General features: G+C 41.0%; 1 long non-coding RNA gene across 1 annotated transcript; it reads right to left on the bottom strand.

Moving 5' to 3' along the window:
* Nucleotides 1-4,963: 4,963 nt before the first annotated feature.
* On the bottom strand, nt 4,964-12,867 carry LOC147370106 (uncharacterized). Its single transcript, XR_015168448.1, has 2 exons — nt 12,641-12,867; nt 4,964-9,642 (listed from the first exon to the last, which is right to left on the bottom strand). It is a non-coding gene; the product is annotated as an uncharacterized LOC147370106 (long non-coding RNA).
* Between the last annotated feature and the right edge of the window lie 1,961 nt (nt 12,868-14,828).

The raw sequence follows: 14,828 nt of genomic DNA, 5'->3' as shown, positions 1-14,828 counted from the left end.
GTATATAATCCCACAATATAATATTATATTTTATTTAAATAATCACTTGTCTTTCAAAAACAGCCACCTGTTGCTCCTGAGGTTAAGTCTGTGGTGAGTACAGTTGAGATATGAGAGCCTTTCCCCACCAAGCTTTGATTTGTAGAATGGGCCTCTATCGTGGACACAGCATCCTGAGAGCATTGGGATCTGATTATCCTTTCAACTCATGCAGTGGTGGTTACATACCAGAAGAGACCAGCCAAAACGATGGGCTTCCCCGACTGACACCAGGCATTTAGCGTCTAGCATGAGCGTGTCATTCAGAAAGAAGCTCACCATTGTCCCCACTCTCCCAGCTCCAGATCCATGTCTCAGAAATTTTCCTGAGTGGAGAAGCACATCATAAAACAGATAACTCCTAGTATCTTCCCTGCAAAACTGACTTCATTTGAAACAGAGCATGGAGAGGTTCAAGCTGAAAGAAAGAACAGTGAAGGTTATGATGAAAGGCAATGGGAAAGAGATTCAAAATACAGAATAAACTGTAGGTTGACTAGTTTTTAGGAGATAACCAGGGACTAAGACATCTACTAGCCTGTTTAAATTTTATCACAATTATATCTTTATACATTGTGTGTTTTCGAATATAGTCTTGTAATTACAATTTTATGAATTTGTCTTTTAAATCATGTAGAAAATTTTAAAAAGTGTTACAAACCAGATGGCTTTTAAATTTATCTACATCCTTACCCTTACCAATGCTCTTTACTTCCTCCTGTGACTTGGAATTGTTGTCTAGTGTTCTTTCATTTCAAGACTTAAAGCTTCCTTCAGCATTTCTTGTAAAGTCTGGTCTAAAAGCAAAGAACTCTCAACTTAAAAAATCTGGGGATGTCTTAATTTCTTTGCCACTTTTGAAGGATAGTTTTGCCAAATATAGAATTCTTGCTTAACAGCTTTTTATAAAAAAAACAATTTTAAACATGTCATTTCACTGCCTGTTAGCCTCCATGGTTTCTGATGTTAATTTTATTAAGAATTGCTTATACATGATCAGTCACTTCTCCCTGCTTTCAACATGTTCTGTTTGCCTTTCATTCGATTTACATGTCTTAGTGTTGATCTCTGCATTTATCCTACTTGGAGTTGGTTGAGATTTTTTTTGTGTATGTAGGTTCATATGTTTCCTTAAATTTGGGATGTTTTCAGCCAATGTTTCTTCCAATGCTAAGTCACTTCAGTTGTGTCCAACTCTTGCCCCATGAACTGCCCACCAGGTTCCTCTGTCCTTGAATACTGGAGCAGGTTGCCATGCCCCCTCTAGGGGATCTTTCTGATCCAGGAATTGAATCCATGTCTCTTATGTCTCCTGATTGGCAGGCAGGTTCTTTACCATTGAGCCACAAGGGAAGTCTTATTTCTTCATATATATATATTTATCTCTCTTCCTCTAGTACTTCTGCAAAGCATATGTTGATTTGCTTAATGGTGTCCTGCAAGTCCCTCAGATCCTGCTCACTTTTCTTCATTCTTTTTCTTTCTGGTCCTAAGACTGGATAATTTCAGTTGACTTATTTTCAAGTTCACAGAGCCTTTGTACCTGCTCAAACCTACTATTGAATCCCTTGGAAATTTTTAAATTTTATTTTATTTTAGTTACTGTATGTTTATCTTGAGTTTTATTTGGTCCCTTTGTAAGATTTCTATTTACTGATATTCTCATTTCGCTCACATATCACTTTTAAGATTTCCTTTAGTTCTTTGTCTGTGGTTTTCTTCATCACTTTGCATATATTTAATGCAGTTGATTTAACTCTTATCTAGTAAGTCTAATGTTGGGTTTCCTCAGGGCAGCTCGATCAACTTCCATTTTCCTCTGAAAGTGTTGTACTTTACTGCTTCTTTGTATGTCTTGTGAGTTTTTTTTTTTTCTTTAAAATTGGGCATTTTGAATATTAGCATGTGATAATGTTGGAAATAAAATTCTCTCTCTGCCCCAGGGTTCTCTGCTATTAATCATGGAAGGCTGCAGCCATCCAATTGTTTGGTGACATTTCCAAAGTCCTTTTGATCAGACTATATTCGGTGTCGTGTTTGGGCACTAGAGTTTGCTCATTATTTGTCAGTCAGTAACCTGACAGATTTCTTTATTGGAACCAGGATGATAATGACATACTGTCTCAGTCTCTGCAGCTCTGAGTCATTACTGCTTCCTCGCATGCCAGGTTGCGCCCCTCTGCCCTAGCCTCTGTCTACGGGCAGAGAACAGAGCCCAGAGCACACAGGTCTGTCAGAGCAGCGAGCCTGTGGTCCTCTCGGGTCTGTTCTGATCATGTGTCTGGTTCTGGGTCCTGCTCCTACCTCAGGAAATGAGCTGGCTCTTCTGAATATTGGCCTTTCCTTCTGCCCAGAATTCTTTCCCAGGATATTCATAAAGCTCACCCTCTCACCTCCTCCTGATTGCTGCTCATTCATCTCTTCAGAGACTTCCTTATTACAGATGTCCCCATCTGGTTAGTCTTTATTACTTTGCCTTGCTTTGCATTTCATGATAGCACTTATCACTTTTTAACATATAACCATTCACTATTGCTTTCTTCATCCACTTTAATGGAAACCCGATAACAGCAAATACTTTTGCTTTTCATGGCTGTATCACCAGTGTCTAGAATAGTATCCAGCATGTGAGGATCCCTCAATAAATGAAATGAAAACTTCAAATGAATTTAATTGAATTTAATTAAATCAAAATTTAAATGAAAAAATTAATAGAAAAAGCATCACTAATTAATGGATACTTTTAATTTCTCTCAATTATCCACACAACTTATTTATTCTTGCTGAGACAAGGTAGAAAAAAAGAACTAAGAATTTTTAAGAAAATGAAATTCTTGAAAAATTAAACTTGAATATTAGAAAATTTGTAAAATAGATAACTTGAATTAATGGATATTTTCTGTTTTTTATTTTCAGGCACTTCTATTATTTTTAATACAATTAATTGTTCAAGGTACAAGAAAATTACTTCATGTTTAAATTTTTGTAAGAATTTTTCCTGCAACATAATATATGTGTGCACTTATTTGATCACATTACATGTCAGGAAAAAAATGTTACATTCAAATTTGGTCATAACCACATATCTCTCATATGTTTTACTTTTCTTTAACCCTGCCTTAAACCAACTCTATGATTTTTAACTTATCCTTGTTCTAAGTACTAATACTTCTGAAATCACAACTTTGATTGTTAGCTGCAGTTTTTAAATATACAATGGGCTGAGTGTGTGATTGTGAAACAGAAGCCTGTCTGTGTCTCCCCAAAGCCTGCTGTGTGCCCTCAGCATAGCGGCACTGGGCATGAGTGACAGAGAATGGTGATGGGTTATGGCATCAGATGAGCACCAGGTCTTCCGCAACACTCCCTGAGGCTCAGCTTGTTCATTTACAAAAATAGAGGATGAAACGGGTGCTCTCCAAGTTCTTACCTTCTCACAGTCTTCTTTCTAGGAGTGATGAACCTTGCCAGGAAAGACCGAATCTTGTTTCCTGGCACTCCAACTCACTCATGAGTAAGTAAATGACTCCACTCCACTCCAAAATGACTGCCTTTTCTCAACCCTACATCCTAGACACTGAGAAAATAGGGGCTTTATCATGGAATTCTAACCATATACCTAAGTGTTAAGTACATCTGCATTTATAATATGACACAAAAATGCAAAGCAATTAACTACTCTTCCTATAATATACCTCATTTCTCCGGAAATTTTCTTATATTTTTTGAGGGAGTTGAATTATTTGAGTGAATAGCTTTCATTTTTTTCCTTCCATGTAGGGACCAGATTTTAGTAAAGTGTTCTCAACTAGAACTTTCCTGAGGATCACACCCAGAACAAGAAGCCCACAAAGAGCATTTCACATGCATCAGAAAATTTGCTAACTACTGTCTGGACAAGGACACTGTTTCCAAGGCTTACACGTGTTATGGGGAGACATGATCAAACACAAGCACCTCAGTCACTGTGAGGTTTTCATAGAAAAACCAGCATCGTGAGTCACCACCAAATGTGCAATCGGCGAGTGGCACCTGCAGCGGGACTCCACTTCACGCCAGGAAATCCCAAATGCACTGTCTCCTTCCACACGGGGGCCTGCTGCCCTGGACTTCTGTCTGTGGCCACTGCCGCACTGCAGTGGCAACCGCAAGTGGATTCCCCTTGCTCCAGAAGTGCCACATCAAACCTTGGTGAGCAAGGCAGCTCTGAAGCCCAGAGCCTCCAGCATCCTCGGTGTTTGCTCCTCCGCCCACCACAGACAGGTCTCTGGGTAGTGGTCCTTGAATGTGGTGGAGTGCGGGGCTTGTGGGGGGAAGCTAATTCCTTGGATAAAGCTTCATCGCTCTTCATTGTTTCTCTCAGAACTTTCCACCACTTGCTCTCAGGAGCTTACCACCATGGTGTTTTATCAAATTAATTCTGAAAGCTGTTTCGTGACAGCTAAACCACACATTCGTATACTCTTTCTATTTTATATGCTATGCAAACTGATAAACTATTATTTGATGTATATACCTTTCTATTTTTACAAATGTGAACTAATCTTCACAATATTTCTTTGTGGAGAGCAGCTATCATTAACTCCTTTTATAATGTAAGGTTTATAAAAGAATACTAAAAGGGCCAAGGTAACTGTGGGGGAACTTGGTTTTCGTTGGTGTCCTTTTGCCCCATGAGCATAATTACCATTTATTTCTGGAAAAAAGTGATAAAGTATGAAATGTAAAAATATATTCATAGGGAAAATAGGAGCACACATTTGAAGTGAAACTGTCCTGGGAATTCTGGTGACCTGATTATGTAGCTGCTGTCTAGGGAAAGATGAGCAAGTGAGACTGGGACCTTTCATCAGTCCCTTAGTTTTCTAATCAGTTAGTTGAGCCATTTTTAATTACATGTTTTAGAAACTTAATTCAAACTTAATTTACTGCAAATGATAAATAAGTAATTTATTGAACTGCATTAAAAAACATGAGCAGTTTTAGGTCAGTCGGGTTACATTTAGGAATTCAAACATCATTTTCATGATCCTCTCTCTCTACGTCTTTCTTTGTCTCTGTCTCCTCTCACACGTACACACTTTCTCACATGTACCCCATCTCCCCGTACTTGCCAGTAGTAGCTAAAGGTTACATAATCTTGTATCTTTCACAAGGCCATCAGAAAAGCAATTTATCTTTTTTCATACATAGATAACACTCCTGGATTTTTGTTGTTTGGCTCAGCATAGAATCTCTGCAACACAGAACATAGTGCATAACCAATCAACCCCTTGAATGAAAGAGATAATGGATATTATCCATCTTCACCTCAACTACATGCACTGAAGCTAGGGAAGGGAAACATCCTCTAAAAACCACCAGAAGAAGAGGGAGACGTGTGCAGCAAAATCTCCACCAGGCTTGTGTCCACCAGCCCCTGAGGGTCAGGGTGGTGTCCTTGAGCAGCTATGACTCCAAAGAGGGAATCCGAACCCTGACAGGGTGCTGAGTGGACTGTGGAGAATTACAGAGGGTACAGCACTGAGATCTGTAACTCAGGGTTTTTACCTTCATACTTTTGAACTTGTCCCTCAAAAAGCACAGCCTCATTCTGAAACTGTCCCAAGCACCCTGGATGGTGCTGTGAGCTGCCCTAGAAATGGTGTTGAGAGCAGGCACCAGGTTCCAAGAGACGGTAGGGGGGTGGCACCCCCGAGACAGGAGGAGCTATGCTGCCAGGGAGGTCCAAGGGCAGGACTGCCTGCCATTGCCAGTCAGAGACAAGCCCTGCAGGCAGGGGCAGCGGTGGGAGCCTGTGCCAGGTGACCTGCCAGGGACGATCACCAGAGCTGCAGCTCAGAAGCCACTTTGGGAGCCAAAAAGCCTTTGCCCTCTTCCTTCCTACCCCCCATCTAAACTGGGGTTTAGTTTTAAATCCTTTTACTCAGGGGGCAAAACCCACCACCACAACAGAGCATTTCTTGGTAGCTGGAGAGTCTGGTTCACAGGTGATCTACACGTGGCCTGTTGTGTACTCCTGGGGAATTAATACCTGCTTTTGGATAATAAGATACAAGATACCAGTAACTGATCTCAGAACTGCTGAACATTCTTTTGCAGAGTTGAGTTTCTTAAAGTTCTCCTTCATCTTTTATTTAGCCATCTTTAGTATACCATTATGGGGCTTCCCTGGTGGCTCAGTGGTAAAGATTTGTCTGCAATGCAAGAGCCCCAGGAGATGCAGGTTCTATCCTTGGGTCAGGAAGATCCCCTGGAGGAGGGCATGGCAACCTACTCCAGTATTCTTGCCAGGAGAATCCCACAGACAGAGGATCCTGGCAGGCCGTAGTCGATGGAGTCACAGAGTCGGACATGACTGAAGCAACTGAGCATGCATGCTGGCTGGCATTATACCATTACAAGTAAACCCAAGGGTCTGGCATAAGGCTAAGACCATTGTTATTTTTAAATACTATGCATTTTACTGATATCTAATTGATATATAGATACAGATCTCAGAAGACTATTTCTATGTATTGCACGCCACAAGAATCAAATTCATTCCTTTAATCACTCACTCAGTTACTATTTATGTATCCCCTTTCTGCAAAAGATGAAATAAAAAGAAAAGTTTTAGCTTGTATTTCTGATCTGCTTGCCATCTAGTGGAGGAAAGAAGTATGTAAATAAATGTTTAGAAAGCAATTATAACAGGAATAGTTGCAGAACATTATCTGGAGAAGTCCAAGAGAAAAAGCTGCCTTTGCCAGAAGGATTTGAGTAAAGCTTTACTGAAGATTTTATCTGATCTACATGATGAGAAAGTGTGAAAGTTGCTCAATCATGTCTGACTCATTGTGACCTCATGGACCACAGCATGACAGGCCTCCCTGTCTGTCCATCACCAAATCCTGGAGTTTACTCAAATTCTTGTCCATTGAGTTGGTGATGTCATCCAACCATCTCATCCTCTGTCATCCCCTTTTCAGATGGGTCAGTTCTTTGCATCAGGTGGCCAAAGTATTGAGTTTCAGTTTCAGCATCAGTCCTTCCAATGAATATTCAGGACTGATTTCCTTTAGGATGGACGGGTTGGATCTCCTTGCAGTCCAAGGGACTCTCAAGAGTCTTCTCCAACACCACAGTTCAAAAGCATCAATTCTTTGGTGCTCAGCTTTCTTTATAGTTCAATTCTCACATCCATACATGACTACTGGAAAAACCATAGCCTTGACTAGATGGACCTTTGTCAGCAAAGTAATGTCTCTACTTTTTAATATGCTGTCTAGGCTGGTCATAACTTTTCTTCCCAGGAGTAAGCATCTTTTAATTTAATGGCTGCAGTCACCATCTGCAGTGATTTTGGAGAAAAAAACCAATAAAGTCTGTAATTTTTCATTATTTTCCCATCTATTTGCCATGAAGTGATGGGACCAGATGCCATGATCTTAGTTTTCTGAATGTTGAGCTTTAAGACATCTTTTTCACTCTCGTCTTTTAGTTTCATCAAGAGGTTCTTTAGTTCTTCTTCACTTTCTGCCATAAGGGTGGTGTCATCTGCATATCTGAGGTTATTGGTATTTCTCCCGGCAATCTTGATTCCAGCTTGTGCTTCATCCAGCCTGGCATTTCTCATGATGTACTCCACATATAAGTTAAATAAGCAGGGTGACAATATACAGCCTTGACTTACTTCTTTCCCAATTTGGAACCAGTCTGTTGTTCCATGTCCAGTTTTAACTGTTGCTCCCTGAACTTCATATACATTTCTCAGGAGGCAGTTCAGGTGGTCTGGTATTCCCATATCTTGAAGAATTATCTACAGTTTATTGTGATCCACACAGTCAAAGGCTTTGGGGTAGTCAATAAAGCAGAAGTAGATGTCTTTCTGGAACTCTCTTGCTTTTTCCATGATCCAACAGATATTGGCAATTTGATCTCTGGTTCCTCTGCCTTTTCTAAATCCAGCTTGAACATCTGGAAGTTCACGGTTCACGTACTGTTGAAGCCTGGCTTGGAGAATTTTGAGCATTCTTTGCTAGTGTGTGAGATGAGTGCAATTGTTTGAGCATTCTTTGGCATTGCCTTTCTTTGGGATTGGAATGACAACTGACCTTTTCCAGTCCTGTGGCTACTGGTGAGTTTTCCAAATTTGCTGGCATATTGAGTGCAACACTTTCACAGCATCATCTTTGAGGATTTAAAATAGCTCAACTGGAATTCCATCACCTCCACTAGCTTTGTTCATAGTGATGCTTCCTAAGGCCCACTTGACTTCGTATTCCAGGATGTCTGGTTCTAGGTGAGTGATCACACCATCATGATTATCTGGGTGGTAAAGATCTTTTTTGTATAGTTCTTCTGTGTATGGTAATCACATTTCAAAGTGAAATATGAAATAATATTTCAGAGCATCACCTAGGAAATTATGGTTGTGTATTTTACAAATTAAATGAAGAAATAAGGCTACTAGGTCTTAAAACTGTGCAGGTTAAATGCTAGATGAATGTTTTGGAAAATATATTTAATGGATTAAAAAACTATTTCAAATGCTTGATATGTACTTCATAAATACGTAGTTTTCTCCCAAAGTTTGATATGATCTATTCCTAGATAATGTGAATTAAAATTACCAAATTATAAGTTAGTTTATGTTTACTTTTGTAGCCTCTGTTCCTTCTCACTCACTATTATTTTCCTTGCTTTATTCTCCAGAACTTTATGGCAAGTAGGAGAAGCAAGGTTCCATTGCCTAATTGTTATCATTTAAGAAATTATTACTAAGTAAATAACGTTTTCACCTCATTTGCTGAAAGTTATTATGTCATAGGCATTATACTATGTAATGTACAGATATTAAATTATTAATTCTCTTTACATGCTTTCCTGGTGGTGCAGTGGTAAAGAATCTGCTTATGAATGCAGGAGATGCACGAAATGCAAGTTCAATGCCTGGGTCAGGAAGATCCCCTGGAGCAGGAAATGGCACCCACTCCAGTGTTCTTGCCTGGGAAATCCCATGGACAAAGAAGCCTGGTGGACTACAGTCAAATGAGTCAGACAGGACTTATAGATTAAACAACAGGAACAACAGAAGTGTCATGAGTAAGGTAGCATTAATGACCTATTTTTTTAGTAAAGAGACTGAAGTTCATCGACTTTAATGAAGGACCACATAGCTAGTTGGGGGTGGCATCACCACCCTAACCAGGCTAATTTCAGGTGATTTAAACACTGCAAGTCAAGGAATTGGAAGTTGTAGAGCAACCTGCTCTGAGACTATTTGCTTTGCCTTTCTGTGCTTCTGCTCGTGGTGGAGCCCCCAGACTCGCCTCAACACGCTGAAAGACCCCAGAGATCTCAGGGACCCGCGCCGGCCACAGAAGCGCAGTCCCGAACCCACACATCAGTTCTGAGCACCTCGCACCCCCAGATGGACCCGGCCGAGGCTGATGCAGTGACAGGCAGGCTCAGGGCCAGTTTGCTGTGCTGTCTGCGGGGCCATTCGCAGGATGGCTGAGTCGGAGGACTCTGTTCTCAGACGACCAAGGCCGAAGGCATGGTCTCAAAGAACTTCTGACTGGACAGGGTCACAGACGTGGAGTATTCATCATAAATAAACTGAAAACCACAAAACAAAACAGAATATTTGTTTTGCAATGACTATTTTAATACTTTTTAGCGTAAGAAGAATGTTCTCCCAAACGTTTTTCCCAGTTCATAAGATGCTGCAGTTTCATGATAAGTTTTCATGCTTATTTTCCCCAAACATCTAAAGACATGACTAAAACTAATGTCACGCAAAAGTATTTTTAGTGAATCACAAATCAGCATAGATCCCAGATAACCAAATACTAATCCGTCCTTCCCGGAGAAGGCAATGGCACCCCACTCCAGTACTCTTGCCTGGAAAATCCCATGGATGGAGGAGCCTGGTAGGCTGCAGTCCATGGGGTCGAGAAGAGTCAGACACGACTGAGTGACTTCACTTTCACTTTTCACTTTCATGCATTGGAGAAGGAAATGGCAACCCACTCCAGCGTTCTTGCCTGGAGAATCCCAAGGACGGAGGAGCCTGGTGGGCTGCCGTCTATGGGGTTGCACAGAATTGAACACAACTGAAGCGACTTAGCAGCAGCAGCAGCAACCCATCCTTCCATAGATTGAGTGTATTCCTGAATATGGAAGCCAGGGCATCTTGGTTGTTTATAAGCCTTTTTCAGAAGCTTTTCATTTCTTCTAAATGATCTGTATATATGAGCCCCAAATGATCCTTCTAAAACACTAAAGAAACTGTGAAAACATAATTTCACCTCACTCCTAAGAACCTTTATTAACACGCAGTAAGATTAAACACCCTATGAACTCACTTACATGTGGAATCTTTAAAAAGCCCCAGACTCTTGAAAGATCAGATTTGTGGTTACCAGTGAGAAGTGGACTATTTCCTGCCATATCAGTAAACAGAGGATATCACAGTCATGTGAGCTGGTGAGCCCAGAGGAAACTCAGGATATGAAAACACAGGATCCCGGCCTCGCATAGGTGATAAGCATCTTGAAGGAATGGTTTCAGTGAGCCAGAGTCCTGCGTGTTCCCACACAAAGAAAAGTGCTAAATTCCTTAACGTGAGATATCTGAATTTCTTTAATTCACAGTAACCTTTTGATGTTCAGACTACGTCCTTTGTTGCAAAACTTCCCTGTGACCTGCCTCCTCCCCTCGCCCCCTCAGAGCAGTTCTCTCGGGTCACCTGGGATGCTGCCCCTGGGCTTTAAGTCCTAAAATTCCCACTGAATAACACGTAACTCTCAGCTTTTAGGTTGTGAATATTTTCTGAGTCCACACCAGCGATGGGGAGTGGAGGGAGGGAGCACTGCGTGAGAGTGACAAAATGTACAACCTTCTCCTTTACAAGCAGCAGGGATGTGATGTGACTGTCAGTCACTCTGCTGTAGGGTCCACTTCAGAGTTCAGAGAGTGGGTGCTAAGAGCTTTTATCACAAGGAAAAAACATTTTTCTTCATTTTTATATCTACGAGAAATGATGGAAGCTAACTAAACATATTCTGGTAATTATTTCATGATATATGTAATATATTGTGTTATACACTTTAAACTTAAAAGAGCTGTATATACATTATATCTTGAGAGCGGTGGGAAAAAAATTAAACAGTTTTTAATCAAGCCTCTGATACATAAAGAGTTGATGGGAGATCTGCCAATTAGGTACTGGGTTATACGTAATATGACAATTTATCTGGTTTAATATAACACAAGTGATGTAACAGCTGGTAGCTCTCATTACACCTCCAACTCTTATATTGGGTGTTGCAACCTAAAGCTAAACTCTTGAATGTTCCCCTGCTTCCTTATTTAGCTGGGCGCCACCAACTGTTGGATAGAAACAGTAAACAGAGGCCACAGAGTCTGACGGGAAGAGCTCTGGGAGGAGAGTTATGAGAGGTGAGGTCCAGGTCAGGTCTGGCTGACTTGTTGTACAACATTGGACAGACAGCAGGCCTGTCTGTACCTCAGTCCAGTTAGTTCAGTCACTCAGTCGTGTCCGGCTCTTTGCGACCCCATGGACTGCAGCACGCCAGGCCTCCCTGTCCATCACTAACTTCCGGAGTCCACCCAGACCCATGTCCATTGAGTTGTGACTCCATCCAACCATTTCATTCTCTGTCCACCCTTCCTCCTCCCATCTTCAATCTTTCCCAGCATCAGAATCTTTTCCAATGAGTCAGCTCTTCGCATCAGGTGGCCAAAGCATTGGAGTTTCAGCTTTAACATCAGTCCTACCAATGAATACCCAGGTCTGATCTCCTTTAGAATGGACTGATTGGATCTCCTTGCAGTCCAAGGGACTCACAAGAGTCTTCTCCAACACAACAGTTCAAAATCATCAATTATTTGGCTCTCAGCTTTCTTTATAGTCCAACTCTCACATCCATACATGACCACTGGAAAAACCATAGCCTTGACAAGACAGACCTACCAGGTTCCAAATCTGTAAAGGAGAACTGATGACCCTGCCATCTCTGCTTCTAACAAGGGTGAGATTGAAGCTTGGTGCTTAATGTGAAAAGACACTGTAGTTATAAGATACTAGCTTTTTTATTTTCTTGATTAGCCATGCTGCTGCTGCTGCTAAGTTGCTTCAGTCGTGTCCGACTCTGTGCGACCCCATAGACAGCAGCCCACCAGGCTCCCCCATCCCTGGGATTCTCCAGGAAAGAACACTGGAGTGGGTTGCCATTTCCTTCTCCAAAGCATGAAAGTGAAAAGTAAAAGTGAAGTCGCTCAGTCGTGCCCGACTCTTAGCGACCCCATGGACTGCAGCCCACCAGGCTCCTCCATCCATGGGATTTTCCAGGCAAGAGTACTGGAGTGGGGTGCCATTGCCTTCTCCATGATTAGCCATGAATGACTTCATTTTATCCTTCTTTCTTGATCAGTGAATACTCTCCATCAAGGTACTGCAAAATCACTAACTAAAAATATGAGTTAGTTATTGCTATGTAACAAACCATCACAAAGCTTAGCAGTTGGACAAAATCACCCCCATTATTATCTCACATAATTTCTGAGTGTCGGGCATTGGGGAGCAGCTTACCTGGCGGTTCTGGCTCAGGATGTCTTGGGAAGCCACAGGCTGGCTCTCAGACAGGGCTGCATGCATGACAGTGTTTGGCCAGAGTTAAAGGATCTAGTTTCAGATTCTCTCACATGGTCGTTAGTAGGCCCTGGATCCTTTGCAGCTGCTGACCAGATAACACAATTTCTCAGTATAAGGTCCTTTCCCCTCCATGGCCTTATGATATGGCAGCTGGCTTCCCCTAGCTGGAGTGGGAGAGACTTATTTCATTAGCGTAAGACCCTCCAAGGCAATCCATGTTGCAAATGACAAAATTCCATTCTTTTTTTATGGCTCAGTAGTATTTTGCTGTGTATATTTTTATTTTTTTTAATTTTATTTAATTTTTAAACTTTACATAATTGTATTAGTTTTGCCAAATATCAAAATGAATCCACCACAGGTATACATGTGTTCCCCATCCTGAACCCTCCTCCCTCCTCCCTCCCCATACCATCCCTCTGGGTCGTCCCACTGCACTAGCCCCAAGCATCCAGTATCGTGCATCGAACCTAGACTGGCATCTCGTTTCATACATGATATTTTACATGTTTCAATGCCATTCTCCCAAATCTTCCCACCCTCTCCCTCTCCCACAGAGTCCATAAGACTGTTCTATACATCACTGTCTCTTTTGCTCTCGTTCACAGGGTTATTGTTACCATCTTTCTAAATTCCATATATATGCGTTAGTATACTGTATTGGTGTTTCTCCTTCTGGCTTACTTCACTCTGTATAATAGGCTCCAGTTTCATCCACCTCATTAGAACTGATTCAAATGTATTCTTTTTAATGGCTGAGTAATACTCCATTGTGTATATGTACCACTGCTTTCTTATCCATTCATCTGCTGATGGACATCTAGGTTGCTTCCATGTCCTGGCTATTATAAACAGTGCTGTGATGAACATTGGGGTACACGTGTCTCTTTCCCTTCTGGTTTCCTCAGTGTGTATGCCTAGCAGTGGGATTGCTGGATCATAAGGCAGTTCTATTTCCAGTTTTTTAAGGAATCTCCACACTGTTCTCCATAGTGGCTGTACTAGTTTGCATTCCCACCAACAGTGTAAGAGGGTTCCCTTTTCTCCACACCGTCTCCAGCATTTATTATTTGTAGACTTTTGGATCGCAGCCATTCTGACTGGGGTGAAATGGTACCTCATAGTTGTTTTGATTTGCATTTCTCTGATAATGAGTGATGTTGAGCAGCTTTTCATGTGTTTGTTAGCCATCTGTATGTCTTCTTTGGAGAAATGTCTATTTAGTTCTTTGGCCCATTTTTTGATTGGGTCATTTATTTTTCTGGAGTTGAGCTGTAGGAGTTGCTTGTATATTTTTGAGATTAGTTGTTTGTCAGTTGCTTCATTTGCTATTATTTTCTCCCATTCTGAAGGCTGCCTTTTCACCTTGCTAATAGTTTCCTTTGATGTGCAGAAGCTTTTAAGGTTAATTAGGTCCCATTTGTTTATTTTTGCTTTTATTTCCAATATTCTGGGAGGTGGGTCATAGAGGATCCTGCTGTGATGTATGTCAGAGAGTGTTTTGCCTATGTTCTCCTCTAGGAGTTTTATAGTTTCTGGTCTTACGTTTAGATCTTTAATCCATTTTGAGTTTATTTTTGTGTATGGTGTTAGAAAGTGGTCTAGTTTCATTCTTTTACAAGTGGTTGACCAGATTTCCCAGCACCATTTGTTAAAGAGATTGTCTTTAATCCATTGTATATTCTTGCCTCCTTTGTCAAAGATAAGGTGTCCATATGTGCGTGGATTTATCTCTGGGCTTTCTATTTTGTTCCATTGATCTATATTTCTGTCTTTGTGCCAGTACCATACTGTCTTGATAACTGTGGCTTTGTAGTAGAGCCTGAAGTCAGGTAGGTTGATTCCTCCAGGTCCATTCTTCTTTCTCAGGATCGCTTTGGCTATTCGAGGTTTTTTGTATTTCCATACAAATTGTGAAATTATTTGTTCTAGCTCTGTGAAGAATACTGTTGGTAGCTTGATAGGGATTGCATTGAATCTATAAATTGCTTTGGGTAGTATACTCATTTTCACTATATTGATTCTTCCAATCCATGAACATGGTATATTTCTCCATCTATTAGTGTCCTCTTTGATTTCTTTCACCAGTGTTTTATAGTTTTCTATATATAGGTCTTTAGTTTCT

This window comes from Bos grunniens, chromosome 7 (genome assembly GCF_055505025.1).
Source record: "Bos grunniens cultivar Pamir isolate PY7600 chromosome 7, Bosgru_T2T1.0, whole genome shotgun sequence".
In the NCBI taxonomy this organism is placed as follows: Eukaryota; Metazoa; Chordata; class Mammalia; order Artiodactyla; family Bovidae; genus Bos; species Bos grunniens.
The sequence above is the reverse complement of the archived record's forward strand: the minus strand, read 5'-3'. Positions and strand labels throughout refer to the sequence as shown.